Here is a 24431-nt window from a genome sequence, read left to right on the forward strand (position 1 = left end):
TCTAAAATACCGACATCCCGCGCCGCCATCCACCGAGCTCCCGGCCTCCCGTACCCTCCCCCCGTCCCTTCTTTCCCCTCCCGCGCCGCCACCCAAAACTCAGTCCCTAGCCTCCTGCACCGCCATCCATCGAGCTCGTAGCCTCCCGCATCCACCAACCCCTTCTTTCCCCTCCTGCAGCACCACCCAACTCCATTTTTTTCCTAGCCTCCCATGCCGCCATCCCGAGCTCCCGCATCCCCCCATCCCCCAGCCGCGCCTCCGTCCCAAACGCTCATCGACCCCTGGCTGCACCTCCGTCCACACCACACTGCCTCGCCCACCCCGCGCTGCCCCATCCCTGTCTGTGCCGCCCCTACCGCCGCCCCCAAATTGAGAAGCCGTAGATGTGTCCGTGATGGAGGTGCTCCCCGTGACACCGGTACAAGATGACTTTGTGACACCGGTGCTGCCCGTGATGCCATCTGGAGATCTGGAGGAGCCTGTGATGCTGTCTGGAGGAGCCCGTGATGCCGACATCTGGAGGAGCCCGTGACGCTGACCCATTCTTCTTGCTTGCAATCTAGCTAAGGTAACAAATCCATGTCTTTTCCTCAAAATATAGATGATGTGCTTGCTGTTAGAGGTCATTGAATGTGAGTGCATTTCCATGTTTGTTCCAGTACCTAATACAATTCGACACAAATTATGTGGTAACTAATATATTAATCTTTTAATCACAGAAATAGTTAACATGTCACACCGTGCATGGATGTATAGTGGTTGGCAGCATGGTAAAGCTCCATCTAATTGCTGGATTCATCGAACCACTAAGTTCTTGAATCATGCATTTTCATTTCCTGGTGTAGCTGAAAATGATACCATTAAGTGTCCTTGTGCAATGTGTCAGCAACTACTTAAGACACAAAAGGTTTACAATAGAGTTGCACTTGTGTAAGCATGGGTTCAAGGAAGGCTATGAAACACGGACATGGTGAGGGGCTTGTTAGGCATGACAAATGTGACATCATAGCAAATGGAGAGGGTTTTGATGAGACTGATCATATGGATCAAATGTTGGCTGATCTAGGTGCAGACCATCCGCCTGACATAGAAGATGAACCAACACCATATACACAAGCTTTCTATAGGATGGTCACTAGTGCAGATGAGTTAGTACATGAGAAAACCACACACTCAAGCTTGTCTGTTGTTGCTCGTTTGCTTGCTGTAAAGTCACGATACAACATTTCAATTGCAGAATATGATGATACCATAGAGATAATACATGAATTCCTTCCTCCAGATTCTAAGTTGCCTAATGATTTCTACCAATCAAGGAAACTATTAGAGGGTCTTGGTATGTCGTATGTGAAAATTGATGTTTGCTATAATAATTGCATGCTATTCTACAAAGATAATCAGGATAAAGAGATATGTGATTTTTGTGGTGCCAATCGATATGAAGAAGGCCGAACTAAAGTTCCTCGCAAAGTTTTGTGCTATCTTCCCATCACAGATAGGCTGCAAAGGCTGTATGCGCACAAGGAGACATCAAAGCTAATGCAGTCATATAGTCCCTCAACATGCGGTAAGATGGCGCACCCTTGTGATGGAGAAGCTTGGCAGAAATTTAATGTGGACTATACAGATTTTGCAATTGATAGAAGAAATGTGCGACTTTCTGTAGCAACTGATGGTTTCACACCATTCATTATCAATGCTGCTCCCTACTCGTATTGGCCTATCTTTGTGACCCCATTAAATCTCCCTCCTGGAGCACTCTTAAGGCCTGAGTATATTTTCCTTTCCCTAGTAGTTCCTGGTCTTGAGCACCCTGGTAAAAAGTTGAACATTCTAATGCAGCCCTTAGTTGATGAATTTCAAACATTATGGGAGGGGGTCGAAGCTTATGACGCTTCGATCAAGCATAAGTTTACAATGAGGGCAATCTACCTTTGGTCAGTACATGACTTCATGGCATATGGAGACTTTGTTGGCTGGAACACCCATGGTAGATTGGCATGCCCATGTGGATATGGATGACGAGGATTCCAACTCCGTAATGATCATAAGGCTTGCTGGTTTGATTGTCATAGGCGCTTCCTAGCTATAGATCATCCATTTAGAAGACAAGCTAATGCATTTCATAAGAACACAAAGGTGTTTGATGAGCCACCTAGGCGCTTAACGGGGGAGGAAGTCCAAGCCAATGTGAACAAATTTGTAAGTGATACAGATACCTTTGGTAGATTGCACAATTGGACACATGTTCTTTGCTTTAGGCAGCTACCATATTTCCATAAGTTGTTGCTACCACACAATATCGATGTGATGCACAATGAAAAGAATATGGATGAAGTTGTATGGAACACATGCTTTGACACTGATAAGACCAAAGATAATGTGAAAGCTAGGCTAGATTTAGCTATGATTTGTAACCACCCTTCACTCCATTTACTGGAAAAGAATAATGGGAAGTGGGACAGACCAAGAGCTCCATTCTGCATTGAAAAAAATGATAAGGCAATCATCCTTCAATGGTTCCAACACTTAAAATTTCCTGATGCATACGCAACCAATTTAAGGCGTGGTGTAAACCTGCTGCAAAGGAAGATTTTTGGCCTAAAAATCCATGACTACCACATCTTTATTGAACGGCTGCTTCCTGTTGCGTTTCATGGATTTCTGCCAGATAATAGATGACGCTATTTGGCTGAGCTTAGTTTCTTCTGTCTACAACTATGTGCCAAAGAGCTCAGCAAAGATGTTGTTTGCCCTCTAGAAGAGAATGTTGCAGTGCTTCTATGCAAACTAGAGAAGATATTTCCTCCTGGTTTCTTCAATGTTATGCAACACCTAATCATACACCTACCACATGAGGCACGATTAGGAGGCCCTGTCCTAGCCTGTTGGAGTTACCCATATGAGAGGTAAATATGTCAATATGTCATATAGTATTGTTAGTGCATGATGTCCATAAGTTAGCTATTTGTAATCTGTTGCTCTCACTTCATAGGTGTATCCAAAAACTTAAGAAGAAAGTAAGAAACAAAGCACGTGTTGAGGCTGATATAGTTGAGGCATCTCTAGTTGAAGAGGCCACAAATAATCTATGTCTGTATTTTAGATCCAAAGCTCCATCTATTAAAAACAAGATGCCTCGATATGATGATGGTGCATCTACATTTCAAGGTACATGTGACCTTGATATTTTTAAATGCCCAGGTCGATGCATTAGCCCTAGGGGTACCCGTGGGCTCTCAAATGAGGAGTACAAGGTTGCTTTCCTGTACATATTGACAAACATACCTGAGATGGATGATTTCTTCATGTATGTTCTAATTTGATCATGTTATTTTTGCTTCTATTTTTCTTTATATAGGCGTAACAATAATTTTGCTCATGTAGACAATTTGCTAAAGAGCAGTGGAAGAGCCGGGTTGATCCCATAGAATAGCAACTCCGTGACTTAAGGTTAAATGGTTGGAAAAATGTTCATGGCATGAAAATTGGGCCAAATTTTTTTGATTGGTTCAAAAACAAGTAATTTTCTTATCTACTTCAATGTTTGTGTATATTGAACTAAGAAAAATGAAACAATTAATCTGACACAACAAATCCTTTTTTCCAGTGCATGAAATCAGCTAGCATTCACAAGGGTCTATACCAGATTTCTTATGGTTTCTGCACTCGAGCACCCCAAATTTTTACAAAAACCTAATGATGTTATGTCTAATCTACTGCTAAATTAACCATGTCATACCTCACTGTTTGAAGATGGAAATAAAATTTTGAAGATGGGCCTAACTGAATGGAATAAAGAAACCTTAAGTAAAGGTAATGGTCTTTTTGGGAAGAAGTACAAAAAAAATTCAGAAATAGGATAACTTTCCGATCTAAAGTTTAATAAAGTTAAGTTGTATATATGTATACAATCACCATCAAATCAACCCTGGTTTTATACCACAACACACCCTACCTTATGCAGAAAAAGAAGGTTTAGAACCTTGTTTAGGTGAATGTGGTCACAATGTAATTTACACTTCGGTGCTAATTCATGTTTTGCATCCTGTATGAGAAAATATGGAAGTTGAACTTGATGCATTTGCATTTCGTGTAGAGCTGAACCTTGCTAACGGAACGTACGAGCTGCACCCGGCGCCACAAGAAGAAGCCGTAGCGGACCTGCATCAAGTCGGAGCCGAGCCTGTAACGGAGCAAGCCAAGAACCAGTTCGCTAACTCCTAGTGTGAAGGCAAGCCTCAGAGCATGAATTCCTATTTTTTTTAAATACATCCAATATGATTGACTACTTTGGTTGCGCATTTGTGTCTCTAGGAATTGAGTGAAACCATAGATGCATGACTTAGTAACCTTTGACCTGAACACTAGTATGATAAGCCAAGTAGTTGCAATGCTTAATAGGACTCGGTAAAAGTCGAGTGATGTCCTGTCACTCGCGAGTTATAGGAGTTGATTGCTTTCCTTTTGTTACAACTATAAGGATGATGGACGGGGCAGGGTTCTGTGAACTATTTTTGGTGGTTGGTGGATTGCCCCATCTGTCTACATGAAATTGGACTAAGATTGAGATGTGATAGTGTTCGTGATCAAGTGTTTGAAAGTACTAATCTCATACCTAGTATGGGATGGGGAAGCTTAGTATCTGATTGAACCGGGACGTGAGCGGATCGCCCCACTATCTCTGGAACGGAGTTCCCTTGCAGCCGCATGTGGTGACAAGTGCGGTCATAGAATGGCAGAGGCCGGGGTCTATGGAGCCTTGTACCGAGGGAAGTGGGCTCGACACGGTTCTGGGAATTGATGGGGAAGGCTAACAAATGAAGCGACCCTTTGTGGTGCACGGATATCATGGGATTAGGTTCGCCATGCATGGTTAAGAAATTCGAATTGATTCGTCTGCCTCTCACAGTTTGGGACTACTTGATCGCTATGCTACACTGAGTAAGAATGAAAGATGATGATGATCTAATGTTGTTACTTGTATTAATTGCTTGGAAACTATGCTTGGTTTAGCATAGTTGCTAACTTAGAATGGTAAAACAACAATAGAACTTGTGGATAAAATATTGAAAGTAAGGACCTACACTAGTCGCTTTTGGAAAAAACAAACCCCAGAGCTAAAAAGCTTGCATGTCTAGGTGTTGGTGGATTAGTACCACTGGTCGGTTAAGCCTTGTTGATCATAGTCGCTTAGCCTTGTTGTGGCACATTTTTTCAGGTGATGTTGATACCCCTGAGCTCGCTGCAAGTGGCACTTGGTCTACCCAACTTTCTCCTGGTTGGACGGTTGAGTGGGATCCCTCCTCGGACGGCGAGGACAAGGATCATTGATGTCATGATCGGCTTCTTCATGATATCCTGCAACGATGTCTAGCTTCCGCTTATTTGTTTCTATCGTTTGAAAACTCTTCAAACTTTGTTTGAATTTCAAACTTGATGTTGTAATAATTCGATGCACTTGTTTAATTTTGATGGACTGTTGTAATCTCTGTAACCACTCGCCTTCGTGTGAGTCTTGCTTTGTCAATCCTGTATCAAGTGGTTTTATCGGAAGGAATCCGACGGACGACCAAGTTGACTTGTTTAAAGTACATGATCACGTGTTAAGGGACTTAAGTGTGATTTAGCCATGTTAATTTGGACGGTTCCGCCACAACCTAGATCGGCATAACCACAATCGAGGACCAAATCCTCATCATCAAACAACACCCAAGCGCAAGGCACAATAAACAAGACCCCTAACAGGACGTCGGGTATTACGCTACTCTGGCGGCCCGAACCTGTATAAATCAGTGCCTTGTGTCCTCGCTTTTGCCATAGTGTTCCAGATTTGGCGATCCCCCACCAACCAATCTACTATCTCGGGATACCCCTCGGTAGGTTGCCGGGTATAAAACGCCCACATCTGGCATGCTAGGTAGGGGTGATCATTGAAATCATCGGATGAGTTTGAAGGACCTCATCTTCAAAATCAATCTACTCGATGAGAAGCAAGTCGCCAAAATCCAGTTTGAAGTGGATACGAGAAGCCTGTGTGAGATCAATCGGTTGTCGGCTCGTCTCCATGCAAAAAGCTGCAGCATTGGTCACACTGCTATAGCTAATCAGCCTCCATGGCTCCATGTGTCGCTCAAGGCTGATGGTTCGCTACTGATGTACGCCCGTGAGAAGGAAAAATACCGGCGGAATTATTTTTCCATCTCCGAGTCGAAGTCACCGACGATGCATCTTCAGCTAATTGCCTCCAGTTGCCGAATCCTATACTAAAGCGATGAAGGCCAATCAATATTCCATCTACTGCTCGTGCGCGGATTGAGGAAACTAATAGCTCGACTACTCTTCGTGCAAGGCTACTTTTTGGAGTTTCACTACACCTACCAGGAAGGCCACTAGAAGATCTGTTCCTCTTCACTACATGTACTCAAGAAATGCATGTGGGACTTCAGCATGCATGACTACGCTGGCTTCACCAGAATGCACGGCGACACAATAGCGACTACCTAAAACTTCTCGTCTCAACTACAAACTAGTCAAGGGCAGGTTCCGCATGATCAAAAACTAGTTGGAATCGACTCTGACTAGTCGGCTTCATCAACAACCATCGCGGCTTCACGACGACCGCCACGGCTTCTCGACAATCGTCCACGAATCAAGCTAAGTCACTTTTTTAATTATTTTATATGATTTTTCCGGCTTGTTTTCTGCATGCAGGGCAACGTGCCGAGTACTTTTTTATGTACACCTCTCGACAAAAATTACCCTCCAGAACTACACTTTGCCAATTATTCCTGGGGCATATAAACGGACAGTCATGAGCTTGGTACACTGAATTATGAAGGTTATAGCCACGGATTTTGTGCACTGAGTTCCGGAAGCTCCACCAATAGGCTTGGTACATCGAATTTTGGAAGCTACAGCCACGGGTTTGGTGCACTGAGTGCTGGAGGCTCGCAGCGGCTACACCCTAAGGAGGTACAAATTCTATGCGTGGCAACACGTGCTCTCCTTATCAAAAAGGCAGAAAAGTCTCAATGACTACTTTACGTGCAACCACGCAGTATTTTTATCGCAATGCTGACTACTTATTTTAAATGTCTTCTCTTAACAGTCGCTAATCTCCTCAAGCAGAACACGCCTTAATCCATGAAAGCCTTGGATCTTCTATCATGCCTAAAATGATAGGACACGTACACGATATAAAGATCTCAGACGCATAGCAGCAATGCCAGTACGTGTACACGAGAAAAACATCTCACACGCAGTGGCAATGGCTAAATAGGGATTGGGAGCCTAAACATAAAAGGCTAACTACTCGGAAAAAATATGATCAAAAAAAGAGCATGACACACAACATTTACATTATATTCATCACTGAATAAATTTTAGTTGTTCCAATATTCTACAATTATGCTACATAATGTATGCATCTCTTTTTGCAGGTCAAGCTTCAGCGATGACTCTCCAGGACGCTCAGCGTCCCTCCAATGGCTCCGCTAGCTCCCAAGCTCGGGGACTAAGCGCCAATTAGTACTCAGAATATCTCCAATGGCTCAACTAGCTTCCAAGCTCGAGGGCCAAGCGCCAAATAAGTACTCAACGTGGGCTTTATGGCTCACCTGCCGCATAAGCTCGTCACCTGGACACTGCAAAACTACTCGAAAGATGACTGGCATGACTATAAAAGACCCTCGGATTGATTATTTAATCATTCCAGGGCTCAGGGGCTAATCAGCTACACCCAACAATTGATTTTTTTTTCAAGATGAAAGAAGAAGATTCAAGATTTTATTGACCTTCAGCATGATTCTTCGATTCAATCTAAGGCTCGAGGGCTACTCCATATGGAGTGCGAATTTCGCCGCCCTCCATATCACATTCCAAAGATGAAGATTACAAAATCAAGACGATCAAGGGCTTAAGCACACTATAGCCTCATGGCAGCTTTGAGAAACTATGAAGATTCAGCTAGACAAAGTACTCGAAGAGCACCAAAACTACTCTGTGAGGATCTTAAAAGTACTTGAAGGCTGCTACACTCGACTATGAAGCGCTCGGGGGCTTGTTGGGGATAGTTCCCCAATACCTGCCAGGAAGGAAGAAGACAGACTCCTACTAGGATTCCTTTGTAATCCTACTAGGACTCATACCATGTAATCCTACTAGGACTCCTACCTTGTAACCGACTAGTAATCCCACCTCTTGGAGTATATAAACGAGGGCAGGGTACGTAGATCGGCAAAACCACAACAGAGGATCAAATTCTCAACACCAAACAACACCCAAGCGCAGGGCGCAATATACAACACCCCAAACAGGACGTAGGGTATTACACTACTTGAGCGCCCCGAACCTGTATAAATTTGTGTCTTGTGTCCTCGCTTTTACCATCAAGTTCTAGATCCGATGATCCCCCACCAACCAATCTACTACCTCGGGATACCCCTCGGTAGGTTGCCGGGTATAAAACATCGGCATCTAGCTATCGGTGTTTAGACCCAGCAACCTACCAAGGGCGGTGCCCGAGGTAGTGTTTTCATGGGGCTCATCGAGATCAGGAACTCGAAGGTAAATGCAAACACACAATTTAAACAAGTTTCGGCCGCTAAATTGCGTAATACCCTACATCCTGGGTATTGGTTGGATTGAATTGCTTTGGAGGGGGTCCCTACCTCGCCTTATATAGTCGGGGGTAGGGTTACAGGTTGGTTGGTTACAAGAATACTAGTCGGATACGACTAGAGGAAGCCTACCCAATTACAATAAGTATCTTCCTAATCCTCAACTAGTTTCTGTCTTTCCATGTAGAATGCGCCATCCTGCACCATAGTCTCCATGTCAAATGTGTCTCGGTGTCCAGCCCCATATTTAGGACTATCCAAACCTTTTGGTGGGCCCATAGATGTATGTACGACAAGCCCCCGACTACTTTTTGGTCAAATGCAGCAATTCCGAGTACTTTTGTAGGCTTCACCGACTAGTTTATGTGCTCTTCGAGTACTTCATCTGGTTGAATCTTTAAAGGTACCCAAAAACTGCCATGCGACTAGAATGTGCTCAAGCCTTATTTAACGTAGTCTTGTATCCTTCAACCTTGAAGTTTATATGGAAGTGTGACGAAAGTCGCACTCCATATGGAGTATCCCCCGAGCCTTAGGCTAAATTGAAGAATTAGGTTGAGGGTCAATCTGTAATTTGCATCACTTTCCCCTTAAAACCTGGAGAAAAACCTTTTTGTTAATGGAGATGTGGCACACAACCCCCAAGCCTTTAGCCAACTAGTTTGGTGGGTATAAGGGTCAACCTTTGGTCAATGTGATCATCTGTGGAAGGAGATCTTATCTCCTCCCGAAATAAAGGCAACCATTCACTTGTACTATTTTTAATGTGCCACTGTTATAAATAACGGAGGAAGTTATCCCTTCTGTTTTACCCTTGTCATTTGTCTTTCCAACTTCCACACTACAGCCCTAGCGCTGCCGCCACTATTCAATCTCCGAATGCTAGCACCGCTGCCGCCCACCATGCAGCCCCCGAGCGTATGCGACTGAAGACGCTTGTGACATCAAGGATGGGGAGGAAGACCGCTGCATCCAAGCCCGCTGAGGATGAGAAGAAGAAAAAGAGATCTGGCAAGGTGAAGGATCCTTAGTTGCCAGCGCCAAAGTATGACAAGACCAATCAGACTACGCTGCCCAACGCCATGTGTGCCTGGAAAGAGTTGAAGGCAACCGAGGGTGACATCAAGGCTCTTGTCACTACAAAGTTGTTGCAAGAGCAGTGCTATATTCAGTGCAGATCCGCCTTCAAGAATGCTTGCCCATTGGAATCATACCCAAACAAGATGGTAACCTTTCTGCACTTCATTGAGCGAGGCCTTGGATTGCCCACCTGTGATTTCTTCCGGTGTCTTCTTGATTACTACAAGTTGGAGTTAGTGCATCTGAATCCCAATGGAATTTTCCATAATACTATTTTCATCCACTTCTGCGAAGCTTTTCTGGGGATCAGGCCACACTTTCAGTTATTCCGGAAGTTTTTCTGTGTGAAGCCACAACCTTCAAAAGGTCATACCCTCTTGGTTCGAGGCGCCGGGATTTAGATGCAAGAAATAGTGAGCAACCAGTATTTGGATTACAAATTGATAGACTCCAATGCCGAGTGGAAAGAAAAATGGTGTTATGTTGGCAACCATGATCCAAAACTACCCAAACTCTCAGGACGCCATCCCTCTTGGAATAACAAGGGGCTTGATGAGCCAAAACATGGTGATTGCCTGTAGTTGCCCAAGTTGATTGGTAAAATTGCCCAGTTGAAATAGGAAGGGCCTACTGGAGTTGTAGTAGCTTTTAGCTTTATGAAACATCCCATCCAGCCTCTGCAGCAGTGATGCCACTATGGCCATGAATACATTGGTCCCAATGATCCATCTAGATTTTCTCCTGATGAAATCAGCACAGATGAGATCATGGTTAGGCTCAAACGGATGTTCAAGAATGTGGGCGGGATCCCCACTATTGTGCGGGAATTCAGCACCGTACACACGCCAAAGCTTGTAAGTACTCATGGTCTTAGCTCTCAAGTACTTATTTGAAATTTTTGGATCTACTAACTTGTCTTTCTGTGCAGGAAGATACCGCCTTATATTTCTCTGCTCCTCCTCCCGGATCTGATGATGCTTGGGAAGCCGCTCTTCGCGTGTTCACATGGGAAGTTACAAGAGGTGATGACTAGGAGGAGGAAGTAGTCGAGTCCCTCAACAGCATTAGTTCTGATGCTGCGGAGAAATATGAAGTCAAGGCCCAGCCATCTGCTAAGGTCGGATCATCCTCCAGGTCGAAGAAGCACTCAGCTATAGATGAGCTTGAAGCCGCGATCCCTCCACCATCGAAGAAGAAGCGGACCGTTGTTGCGAATTAGGTCATGAAGAAATCCATCATTATAGATAATGTGTCCCCAAGGAAATCACCTATGTGGAAGGACAAGACCCTGAGTATCACATACTCCCAAAAGATGTCTCCAATGTGACCACCGTGTCTAATCTAGATGACACTGGTGGTTCACAGGTGATCGAGCCGGCAATGGATGTGGACTAGGTAGCTTCTTTGGCTGCTCAACATAGGTCGCCAGTGACCGATGAGGTAATTGAGATTGACAACGGTCCATCATCTCGCGATGCAGCTGATGACCATTCATCTGGTCACATGGTGGACCCTGCCAGCGCAGAAACAACTCCAAGACTGGAGGGAGTACTGCAGGCTGGTCAAGATCTCATTGTGGATGTGCAGACCACGCCCAAGGTACCCTCCCCGAGCATCAAGCCCTCGTGCTTAACGGGAGAGCCCAAGTTAAAGTTGAAAAGATCGTCTAGGTAATTTTGGTTCTCTCGTGACTACTTATTGTATCGTGTTATCTTCGCTACTCAACTTTGTGAGTTCTTAGTTTTGTAGGAAATCCTCGAACATGGAATTTTCAGGGCCTAGTGAAAAATAAAGTACAGATGGCCTTGGCCTCTCAGCAAAAGATCTTGCCCCAGCGCCGCCAACTCCCATGCCTCAAGAGCAACCTAAAGGGACAACAACTACATCGGGTGTTGTAGCCAGTGTGGTTGCATTGCACAAGGTAGCTAAGTTAATGGCGAATGTAGAAGTGTCATCCTCCGAGCCATTGCCCAAGGCCCTAGTGACTACTCCTAGCATCGTGGCCTCTCCTGTAGCCCCTGTAGCCCCCGAGCCAGTTGTAGAAATCAAAATGGCATCAGCTCTAGAAGCCATGGCGATGGAAGCTATTGTGACTGGACCATCAAGTAGTCATGCCTTGGTGTCATAGGAAGAAATCCAAGCAGAATCTGGAGTTGAGAAGAAAATCCATTTGGAGGACATCCAATTGATTGACAACCCATTGCTGAACCTAGAAATGGTGTCGCTGATGATGGAGTCGCATCGTCACCTAGGCAACTATATGCAGGTATATCCTCTTACCCTTATTTCATTGGAGATAATTAATAAATTTGTGCTAATGAATTGACACGAGTACTGATTTGGTGCTGTAGGACACCATTGAGCACTCCCGCCGCAAGTCCCAGATGCTTGGAGGATATGGAGATACAAAGTGCTTCGCGCGAAGGCACTGGAGGAGGAGCTTGCCAAAGAGAAAGAGTACTCCTCACGACCACTTATGAAATTTGATGGGATGATGCTAAGTACTGCAATCGCATCCAGGAGATCACTGAACAGAAGGATTGCCTTGTTGGGAAAAAAAGATCCTCGAGCTAGAAAGTCAAAGGTAATCCTTTGCTCTTGCAACTTTTGTCTAATGATTCTGCTATGTAGTCTTTAACCCTTTTTGTACATCCATGTATAGCTTTAAAAAAGTCCAAGAAGGATCTCCAGCACAGGTCATGGATTGGAAAAATGCTTATTACCATGTGACCGACCAGCATGACAAGCTTGTTCTTCACGTGGAGAAGCTGGAGAATTACCTTGAGAAGGAGAAGAAGATGTGCGAGGACAGCAAAGTTGACCTAGTCCAAGCCATGGAGACTTTGAAGGACCATGAGGCAAAGATGGAAACTGCTTCATTTACTTTGAAGAAAATATGTGAAGCCGCCCAGCCCATTGCGGATATGATAGAGCATCCAGTTGAAGGTCTGGTGCCACGTCCTCTATCATAAATACTCAAGATGTGCAAGACAAGTTATCCAGCTATATCTAAAAGATGGCCAAGTCAAACTCCTAACATGTATTGAGCTTTGTGAAGTCATTCTACCCGAAAGCCAATTTGGCACCCGTTGTTGAGGGTGTGGCGGACGACTGCACTGATGAAACCCTTCAACAGTATATGCAGGAGATGGCCCCAATTGCTGAAGAGGTGACCAAATGACTAGACCTTGAGTAATTCTACATTGTAATCAAACAGTAGTATTGTAATGAACAATTGTCATTTCTTGTAATATATTAAAGTGTTTATGCAATTATTTTCTTGCTTTGCGACTTGTTATTTTTAGTGCCCCTCACAATTAATCCTGATCGTTGCTCGTACGATTAATGTGAGTGTTTGCGCACAAGGCTTCTTTTGTGAGCCTCATCAGATGTACATTATAGAGTATTTAGGATGCGTGTCCTTTTGTGGAGCACGAGTACTCGAGCAATCTACATAGTAAACTACTGGGCGAGTAGTCTCTTCAGGGTTTCGATGACTAGAGTCTATCTTTACAACCTCTTTGAGTTGTATTGATGTTACGCTCTGGAAAGCTTGGAACTGCAGACTTGTTATTACAAGCTGCAACTAGACAAATTTGTCTGGTGAATAGTCACTCAGGTAGTTAACTAACTCCTGAGGTACTGATAGCTTCTTTTTTGCAAGCCGCCAAGGGACAGATTTGTCCAATGAGTTAACCAACTCATGAAGTTTACTGTAGACTGCAAGCCGCAATGGATGATTTTGTCCAGTGAGTTGAATAACTTATTAGAATTTTGCAGACTTGTTATTACAAGCCATACTTGGACAATTTTGCCCAGGGAGTTGAATAGCTCGTTGGAGTTTTGCAAACTTGTTATTACAAGCCGTGATTGGCGATTTTGCCCAGGGAGCTGAATAGCTCATTAGGAGTACTGTGAACTTGCTTCTGCAAGCCGCGATAAGGCAGAAATAAGTAGTCAAATTATAACAAAAATATGACTGATTTATTGAATTGTAAATCTATAACTAGGGCTGATGGCCGATTACATAAATATGTAAATCTAAATTAAGGATAAAATTGACAGAGTTGCTCGATGTTCCACGAGTTGTCATCTTCACCAGAGGGGTGTTGTAGTCGATATGATCCATGTCCAGTGACTTTGGAGACAATGAAATGCCCCTCCCATGGTGAGTTGAGCTTGTGTAGCCCCTTGGTGTCCTAGATACGGCGAAGGACCATGTCGCCTATGTTGAACAATCGTTCTTTGACGTTGCGATCATGATAGCGACGATCCCTTCCAGGTACCTTGCGGACTGGATGAGTACTGCACAGTGGGCTTCTTCGAGGCTGTTTAAACCTAGACACCTTGTTTCTTCTGCTGCGCCTTCGTCATACTGCTCGATGGTTGGGGATTTTCACATGACGTCAGCGGGCAGCACGGCTTTAGATCCGTAGATAAGAAAATAGGGCGATTGCTCTGTAGGCTTGCATGGCTGGGTACGTAGCCCCCAGAGTACATTGGGTAGCTCCTTGAGCCACTTGCCTCCCTTGGTGTTGGAGATGTCATGCAACCTTTTCTTGAGAGTGTTTGGCACCATCCCATTGGCGTGCTCAACCTGGCCGTTGCCCCGCGGATGAGCACGGAGATGTACCGGATGTCAATCCCACTGTTCTTGCAGTATTCCCATAACCCATGGTTGTTAAAGTTTGAACTCAGGTCTGTGATTATGTAATTGGGGAAGCCGTAATGATGAACAAGCTCATCGAGGAAGTTGAGTACTTTGTCTGCTTTGAGGCAAGTGACTGGCTTCACCTCGATCCACTTGGTAAACTTGTCAATGGCCACCAGAACTCGGTTGAATCCTCCAGGCGCCATGGGCAGTGGGCCAATCATGTCGAGCCCCCAACATGCAAAGGGCCAAGAGGGTGGTATGGTGATCAACTTGTAGGTAGGGACGTGCTACTGCTTGGCGAAGAATTGGCACCCTTGGCATCGGCAGACTAGTTCCTCGGCGTCAGTGAGAGCTGTAGACCAATAGAACCCTGATCTGAAAGCTTTACCCACAATTGTGCGTGAGGACGCGTGGTTGCCGCAAGTGCCTTTGTGGATCTCCTCCAATATGTCCTTGCCATCTTTCCATGACACGCACTTCATGAGCACTCCTGACAATGCACCTCTTATGTAAAGCTTGTCTTCAACTAGAACATAGTTCTTGTTGCGCCATGACACTTATTCTACCACTTTCTTGTCTGAAGGTAGCTTGTGGTCTTTGATGTGGTAGAAGAAAGGAGCGGTCCAGTCTACATCGATCATCATAACCTCCCGATCTGGTGCGGTAGGATCTTGATTAGTGGTTGTCAATGGTGCCGCCTCTGTTGTGGATGGCTTTTGTACCTATGGACAAAAACCCTTTCTGGAACTTGAGCACGAGTAGATCCGAGCTTTGATAGGATGTCTACGCAACGTTGTTGTCGCGGACGACATGGTGGAACTTCAAACTAGAGAATTTTTTCTCTAGCTTGCGTACTTCTAGATAGTTTTGCATCCACGTTCTCCTGGTGGCGGTCCCACTCATCATTGACTTAATTGATCACCACCAATGAGTCGCCGTAGACCAACAATTGTTGGACGCTTTGTATTCAGCTTCGTTGTTGGACGCTTCCCAGAAGATTTGCAGGACGTACTTGTAACGCCCGCAGAAATCACTAACTAAATTCACCCGTTAAAAACCGTCTTTAAAATCTTTTACCGCTGAGCTCCCGGAAATCGGAAATCTCCCCGACGATTTCACCGTCCCGGTACCATGCCGACCCCCACCTATCTTTTTATCTGTGCCCGTGAATCTCGCCGCGTGCCGGTGTTAGACGCCGAGCGCGTGCTCCGACCGCGTGCCGCGAGTGCCGCCGGTCTCTCCCTTATCTTTCTCTTTTTCCTCCCCTTTTTCCTTTTCTTTTTCCTTCTTCTTTCTTCCTCCTTCTCCTTTCTTCTTCCTCCCTCCTTCTCTCTCTTCCTCCTTCTCTTCTTCCTGGCACCCGGACCGGCCCCAGCTCCTTAACTCACCCCGGCGCCACCCCCTACTGGCGCCACTCCGCTCGGCCGCCGCACGCCAGGGGGACGGGCCCGCCGCCCACGCCGCCGCCCCCTCGGGCCGTGCGCCCGACCCGGCCCCGGGCCGCCTGCGCCGCCGCCCCGGCGACCGGCCGCCCCGGTCCCGCGCGCCACCATCCCACGCCACGCCTCCGGCCCCTACCTCCCCGCCCCGGCACGCCACCGTGCCGTGCCGGCAAGCTGCCGTCGCCGGCCCCAAGCGGCACGAAACCGAGCCATACCGCTGGCGCCCCTTGGCCCGGACCCCCACCCGCCGCCGGGCTATAAAAGGCTACCCCGCCGGACTCCAACCGCCGCACCCCATCGCCCAGCTCGCCATTACCGCCGGAATCGCCGCCCGTGCCCCACCGCAAGCCGCCGCCGCCGCAGCAAGCCGCCGGCTCCTCTCCGCCCGAAGGCCGACGCCACCCGGCCACTCCCCTCCATTTCCCCCCAAGGTGAGGGGCAAAACGGGGCCCCCTCCTCTTCCTCCACCGCCCGCCGTCCCCGGCTCGCCGCCGGCGACGCCCGGCCGGCCGGCCGCCGGCCCATCCTCTCTCTCCCTCTCTCTCTCCAAGTTCCTGGAAAAGAAGGAGAAGATTACCTTTGATTTTAGATCCGACCCCCAAGTTTCCCAAAACTGCACCTAGGCCCTCCCACCACTCTCAAAGCATTCTCGCGGATAAGCCCCTCCACCTCCGAAAGAAATTACAAATAGGTCCCTGGTTACTATAAATCAGCCCTTAAGCCTCCGATTAAGCCCCTAACTCGTGTTTAACCCGTCATTTCATGCGCCAAACTTCCTCCTTTTAACCCCAAATTTTACCACGTCATCCTCCAGCATACTTCCGCCGATCTATACCCAAATTTCCCAAAAATAATCCTTCTACCTATTTTCCGTTTGCGTTTCCTGTTCGGAACTCACGGTTAAAAATCGTTTCCTCTTTTATTTATTCGTGTGCCTGTTTGTGTGTGCCGTAGACCGCGGATTGCCCGAGGAGGAGTTTGACCGCGAGCCCGAGCCCGAGGACCAATACCGCGAGCCGGAACTCCCGGAAGGCTTTGAAGACGGCAAGTCCAATCTCACCCTTTGATGCATACTTAATACCTAGTTTTCAAACATGACCTATTGGCCTGTTTTACAAAATGCATATTATTTTATCGCAAGACATGGTTGGATAGCCACCCCCTTGATTGTTATGAACATTCCTTATTGTCCTATGTTTATCTCTAAATACGACTTGCTCTGTTTAGATGATAGCCACTGCTAGAACGCTTAGGAACTTGTTACTCAACTACAATCATTATTACAGTGGTGTTTTTGGAAAATAAATGTGTGTGTGTGTCCAAGTAAGAAAAATGGCTTTTGGGTTCAGGAAAAGAGGATGTGTAGACGGGATGGATGGGTGTTCCTTGTGTGGGATGCCCTGTTGTTGTGCTCGTACCTTGGTGGTTGAGCAATGTCGGGAGATATCCATCTTGTCATGATTAAGGACCGAGTTGATGTGTCATCTTGCCTAATTCCACTATCGTGCAACCACTCGACCGTTGTATGGGCAACGGCTTAGCATAAATCCCACTAGCTGGACTGTTAGTCCTCAGGGGTGCTGGTGAGCAACGGGCACCCATGGAAAAGGAGTAAGATCTTGGTGACTTAGGTCCCGGTTACGGTCTCATGGACGAGCCGTGAACCCCTTGGGTGTTTCCGCGAGAACTAGCCAGTCTTAGCTAAGGTGGGTAATGGCTTTGTTAGGATCCGTACCGTCACTACGGTGATCGTGCTACGGTACTCTACTTGTGGGAAAAGTGTACAACCTCTGCAGAGTTAAAACCTATCCGGGTAGCCGTGTCCACGGCATTGGACGAGTTACGGCTTGGTCACATAACTAGTAATTGGGCAAGAATGTCAAGCGTGTGTGTGTGTGTGTGGGATTTTGGAAGAGTCCGGCAGTTGTGCCGTGCGCTATGACGGACGGGGAGTCCGATAGCGGTAAAAACCTGGATCCTTTGTGTAGGATCCACCCCACTCAATGTTTTGATTATTAAAGGAAAATTTTACAAAACCATTTCGAAAAGGATCCCCCGCATGTGTTAAAATCTAGCTTTTCCGCAAATGAACTCTAGCCTATCCTTGTTATACTTGTGCATAAACTTGCTTGTATCCCCCTCCGTGGATGGGGTTGGACTTGTTGAGTACGTTAGTACTCACCCTTGCTTCATTACTACAGAGGAAGACCCCGACTTCGTCGCCGAGGACCTCGAGTAGAGGTTGTGTCCGCACCCGACGCTGCCTGTGGTGTTGTCCTGCCCAAGATGCTGCTGCTGCCGTGTAGTCCCGAGTGCTGTCTTTTGGCAGTCACTTGGTTAGCCGCTATTATTTATTTACTGTTTATCGCCGTGTGGCTTTCACGCCCACTCCCTCGGGAGTTGTACGGTAACTGAATTATCTGTCGAATAAATGTGTTATCAGCCTCCTGGGACTGATAATTGTATCACATTTAGTCTCTACTTATGTGGGGACGCTTCAGGTGGTATCAGAGCCGTCGTTGGCTGTAGGACGCGACCTTAGGACCGGATTAGCCCTTTTTGACTAAAACAAAAGAATTACAAAATTTCTTCCTACCTCTGCTCTATTGTAAAACTAATTTGTGCCCCGGATCTTTCCAGATGGCCGAGGAAGGATGGGTCAACAGCCACTGCCTGGAGGAGCCTGGTTTTCCCAGGTTGCTGTTCGCCTGCATGGACCGCCTTGGAATTTATGATCGTCCGGAGTACACCAGCAGGGAGTACGAGGACCGCGGGACCCCTCGGTGTGAGATGATTATCTACATCGGGCGGAGTAGCCGCTACCCGGACATCCAGCCATGGAATGTGACTGCCACTGGCTTCCGGCACAAGGATACTTATCAAGTGGCAGCCCGGAAGGCCCTCCGTTTCCTGTGCCAGATTTATGAGAGGCACATTGGCCGCACTCCGATGAGGTTCTACCCGCCTGTCAAGAAAAACCGCCCGGTTTGGCTGGCCCGGGTACGGACCTTGGAAGGACGTGGACAGCGCGAGGATGACCCCACTGTGCTGCACATGGCTGCCTACCTTCTCACCTTGGATGAGCTCTACGACGAGCAGGCTGCTAAGTTGAAGCAGCAGACCCGTAGGGCCGAGGACGCAGAAGTTATGGTGAGGAGGCTCCAGGTGAAGTTAGCCGCCGCCGAAGCCCGAGCCGCGGCCGCTCAAAGCAATGAGGCCATTGCCGTCGAGGCTCTCAAGGAGGCTGAGGATCGGCACTCCAAGGAACTGAAGGATGCCCACCTCACCATTCGTGCCAGAAGGAGGATGGTGGCCATCGAGGATGACGAGGCCCCGATCCTTGAAGGAATTCCCATTGCCCCAGGGCCTAGTAAGTGGAAAAGCCCGGATGCCACCCCGGCACCACCACCTTCAGAAAGGGACTCCGAGGTGTCGGATGGAGTGGTTCCCGAGACCCCTCCCACGGGCGGGACTCTGAAGGACGAGGTGCTGGCCCTTCTCCTTCCGATGGAAGATCACTCAGTCCAGGGAGAAGACTCGCCCCGCGAGTAGTATGCCCAGCCAGAATTGCCCAAGGGATGAAGCCGTCATGGTCCATAGTTTAGAGTTGTACCCCTTCAGTTGTGTTGCTGTAACCGGTCGTGTAGTGCATGTTTTGGCCTTACCCCAGCAGTGTTGTACCCCCGTGGCAAAATAAATAAAATCGTTTGTGTTTGTTGCTTGTTAGTCTGTGTGTTTGTCGACAGGAGGTGGATTCTGTCTCTTCGAAAATACGAAATAACCACTTTAAAGATCACTAAAATCCAAATCATACTCTCATAAAGAGGTCTCACTCAATCTGCAGATGCCGCCCAAGCATGCCACCAGGACTTCCCCAAGTCAGGCACATGCCTCCCCCAGTGCAGAGAGGCAGCCTGAAAGGCAGGAACCGCCCCCGGCAGTACTTCCTGAGGAGCAGGAAGTAAGCCAGCCAGAAGGAAGGGGAGAAAGCCAAGTGGGAACACAACAGCCACCGCCCCCACCGGTCATTGATCTGGTTCAAGTAATGAACAACCAGACCCTTCTACTGGAAGCTCTAGCCAACGCCATTACTCGCCAGAGGCCCCGCGGGCAGAACATGAATGAGAAGTTGACGGACTTCCTCCGGACCAAGCCACCCACTTTTGGTGGGTCTGTCAACCCTCTGGACGCAGATGACTGGCTGCGTGTCATCCAGAGGAAGCTGGAGCCATTTGGTTGTGAGGGCAGGGACAAAGTTCTCTTGGCTGCCCACCAGCTCACTGGAACTGCCCTAGCTTGGTGGGAGAACTACTGCTCTGCCGCCCAGGATGCCTCTACTATCACCTGGGATGAGTTCGTGATGGAATTCCGTCGCTACCACATCCCCGCCGCCACCATGAAGCGCAAGGCGGATGAGTTCCGTGAACTCCGCCAGGGCAACCGATCTGTGGAGGAGTACACCTTCCAGTTCATGAAGCTGGCCCGTTATGCTCCAGAGGAGGTGGACAAGGATGAGAAGAAGCAGGACATGTTCAAGAAAGGCTTGAACGCGGAGCTGAGAACCCTGCTCACTCCCCAGATCTACCCCGACTTCAACACCTTGATGAACATTGCCATCTTGACTGAGAGGGCCAGGGCAGAGGAGCGGAGGGACAACAAGCGTCGGTTCCTGGAAAACAAGGCACACCAGCAGGACCGATTCCAGAAGCCAAGGAGCTTCGGTCACCCCTTGCCCAGATCCCAAGCTCCCATGCATTATCGGACCCAGTCCCAAGCATCTGGCTTGCATCAGACCGCTGCCCCATTCAGGAGCCAGAACCCTATCAAGGCCCCACAGAGCAGTGCCAGCCAGGTTACCAGCAATGGTAGAGCATGCTTCAACTGCAGAGAGCCAGGACATTTCATCGCCAACTGCCCCTATGCCAACAAGCCGACAGCATCAGCCTTGTCCAACTCAGTAGCTGGGCCCAGGGCAGCATTGTTAGGAGCCAACCGTGTGCCAGTCCGCAGCGGTGGCAACCCCAGTAACAACAACAGCCAGCAGATGAGGCCGCCCCAGCAGTCATTTGGTCGAGCCCGCGTCAACCACATCGGCGCGCAGGAGGCTCGCGACGCTCAGGGCGTGGTACTCGGTGAGTTCCTAGTCAGCTCAGTCTTGGCAACAGTACTTTTTGATTCTGGAGCATCACATTCCTTCATATCCTCAAGTTTTGTGGAAAAACATCATATACCTACAGTACTACTAAAGTTACCCCTATTAACCCGGACTCCTGGAGCCGACATTCAGTGTCGACTAGGTTGTTCTCGGGTAAAGATCAATTTAAGTGGGGTAGAATTTCTAGCGGATCTAGTAGTACTTAAGTCTAAGGGGATAGATGTGATCCTTGGTATGGACTGGTTAAGCCTGCATGACGGTCATATAGGGTGTGCTGATAAGGTGGTGCACTTGACCAATCGAGATGGTGTGCAAGTGACCTGTCACACTAAGGGAAGTGGCCCAGACCCCATGGTGTTCAGCATGGAGACCAAGACCATAGAAGAAGTCCCGGTAGTGAGTGAATACCCGGACGTCTTTCCTGAGGAACTACCTGGAATGCCCCCTGACAGGGACATAGAGTTCGTAATTGATCTCGTCCCCGGAACCTCCCCTATAGCCAAGAGACCCTATAGAATGGCAGCCTCAGAGTTAGCCGAGCTGAAGAAACAGTTGGGAGAGTTGCAACAGAGTGGCTTTATCAGGCCCAGCTCATCCCCGTGGGGAGCCCCCGTGCTTTTTGTCAAGAAGAAAGACGGGAGTATGAGGATGTGCGTGGATTATCGCGCATTGAATGAAGTCACCATTAAGAACAAGTACCCTCTCCCCAGAATAGATGACCTGTTCGACCAACTGAAGGGAGCCAAGTATTTCTCCAAGATAGATCTGAGATCGGGGTATCATCAGCTCAAGATCAAGGAGAGCGACATCCCGAAGACAGCCTTCGTCACTCGTTATGGTCAATTTGAGTTTACAGTGATGTCCTTTGGATTGACCAATGCACTGGCTTATTTCATGAATCTCATGAACAAGGTGTTTATGGACGAGTTAGATAAGTTTGTCGTAGTCTTTATTGACGACATACTTATTTACTCCAAGAGTGTTCAAGAGCATGAACACCACTTACGGGTGGTCTTGGAAAAACTGAGAGCCCACCGACTCTATGCTAAATTCAGCAAGTGTGAATTTTGGCTTGAGAAGGTAGCGTTCCTTGGTCATATCTTGACCGCGGGAGGAGTAGCAGTTGATCCTGAGAAGGTGGAAGCCGTCTCCAACTGGCAGCAGCCCACTAATGTTAGTGAAATCAGGAGTTTCCTGGGTTTAGCAGGGTATTATCGGAGGTTTATTGAGGGATTCTCCAAGATAGCCCGGCCCATGACAGAGTTGCTCAGAAAGGACAAGAAGTTCACCTGGACCGAGTCATGTGAACGGAGTTTCCAAGAGCTGAAGAAAAGATTGACAACAGCCCCAGTGCTAACCCTGCCAGATATCCAGCGAGACTTCGTCATCTACTGCGATGCATCTCGACAAGGATTAGGCTGTGTCCTCATGCAGGATGGGAAGGTTGTGGCATATGCTTCCCGACAACTTAAGCCCCATGAGCAGAACTACCCAACCCACGACTTAGAGTTTGCAGCCGTAGTGCATGCCCTCAAGATCTGGAGACATTATCTGATTGGGAATAAGTGTGAAATCTACACCGACCATAAGAGCCTAAAGTACATCTTTACCCAACCAGATCTGAATTTAAGGCAGAGGAGGTGGCTAGAGCTGGTAAAGGACTACAACCTAGAAATCCATTACCACCCCGGCAAAGCTAATGTTGTAGCTGATGCCCTGAGCAGAAGGTCCTATGGACAACTCGGACCCGAGAATGCCCGTCTACGGGAGGAAGTGGCCCAATTGAATGTGCACATCATTCCCCAGAATGCTAGCCGTAGGCTAAGTGTCCAGCCCACCTTGGAGGATAAAATCCGAGAAGCCCAAGGTTCAGACCAAGACTTAGCAAAGATCCGCAAGCAAACCGGAGAAAATAAAGCCCCGGATTTCAGAGTAGATGACAGAGGAACCCTGTGGTATAAGAACAGAATTTGTGTCCCCAAGGACGGAGAATTTCGGCAGACCATCATGGATGAAGCCCATAACTCAGCATACTCCATTCACCCCGGATCCACAAAGATGTATATGGACCTAAAGCAGAAATACTGGTGGAATGGGATGAAGGCAGATATAGCTCAGTTTGTCGCCCGTTGTGATACCTGCCAAAGAGTCAAGGCCGAGCACCAGAAGCCAGCCGGCTTGCTGCAACCCTTGCCTATCCCGGTTTGGAAGTGGGATGAGGTTGGCATGGATTTTGTAGTAGGCTTGCCCAGATCTCAGAGGGGAAATGACTCCATATGGGTAATAGTGGACCGACTCACTAAAGTTGCTCACTATCTACCCGTACGGACCACATACGGTGGAGAAAAGCTAGCTCGGCTCTATGTGGACAACATAGTGAAGTTGCATGGTGTACCTAGCAGAATTGTTTCGGATAGAGGGACCCAATTTACCTCTAGATTCTGGGAGAGCCTTCATAAGGCTATGGGCACCAAACTGGATTTTAGTTCAGCCTATCACCCTCAGACCGATGGTCAAACAGAGCGGGTAAATCAAATCATGGAAGATATGTTGAGGGCGTGTGTCCTCACCTATGGAAAGGATTGGGAACAAAGCTTACCCTATGCAGAGTTCTCATACAACAATAGTTACCAAGCCATTCTAGGCATGTCACCATTTGAGGCTCTTTATGGTAGAAAGTGTCGGACCCCTTTGATGTGGTCAGAAGTCGGAGAGCGTTCCCTGGTCGGACCAGCTTTTATCAAGGAAGCAGAAGACCGTGTAGCAGAAATCCGAGAGAAGCTGAAGGCTGCATAGTCCAGACAAAAGAGCTACTCGGACAAAAGAAGACGGGAGTTGTGCTTCAATGAGGGAGATTTTGTCTACCTCAAGGTATCCCCGATTCGGGGTACTCGAAGGTTTCAGGTGCAAGGAAAGCTCGCCCCTCGGTACATTGGACCGTACCAGGTGTTAAAGAGAGTGGGAGCCGTAGCATACCGTATCCAACTGCCTGAAGAAATGTCGGATATACACCCGGTATTCCATGTCTCCCAGCTGAGAAAATGCTTGAGAGTGCCGGAGGAACAAGTACCCGTAGAGACAATAGACCTGCAAAAGGACCTACGGTATCAAGAAGTACCTATCAAGATTTTGGACACTGTCACCAGAAGGACAAAGAATACAGCAGTCCGAATCTGTAGAGTACAATGGAGCAGGCATGGCGAAGAAGAGGCCACGTGGGAACGCGAGGACGCGTTAAAGAAGGAATTTCCCCATCTCTTCAGGACTCAGTCGAATCTCGAGGACGAGATTCAATTTAAGTGGGGTAGGTTTGTAACGCCCGCAGAAATCACTAACTAAATTCACCCGTTAAAAACCGTCTTCAAAATCTTTTACCGCTGAGCTCCCGGAAATCGGAAATCTCCCCGGCGATTTCGCCGTCCCGGTACCATGCCGACCCCCACCTATCTTTTTATCTGTGCCCGTGAATCTCGCCG

At 47.7% G+C, this 24431-nt stretch overlaps 1 pseudogene; it reads left to right on the forward strand.

Moving 5' to 3' along the window:
* Nucleotides 1-733: 733 nt before the first annotated feature.
* On the forward strand, nt 734-12885 carry LOC140221136 (uncharacterized; annotated as a pseudogene).
* Nucleotides 12886-24431: the final 11546 nt, after the last annotated feature.

The sequence above is a fragment of the Setaria viridis genome, chromosome 9, assembly GCF_005286985.2.
Source record: "Setaria viridis chromosome 9, Setaria_viridis_v4.0, whole genome shotgun sequence".
NCBI lineage: Eukaryota > Viridiplantae > Streptophyta > Magnoliopsida > Poales > Poaceae > Setaria > Setaria viridis.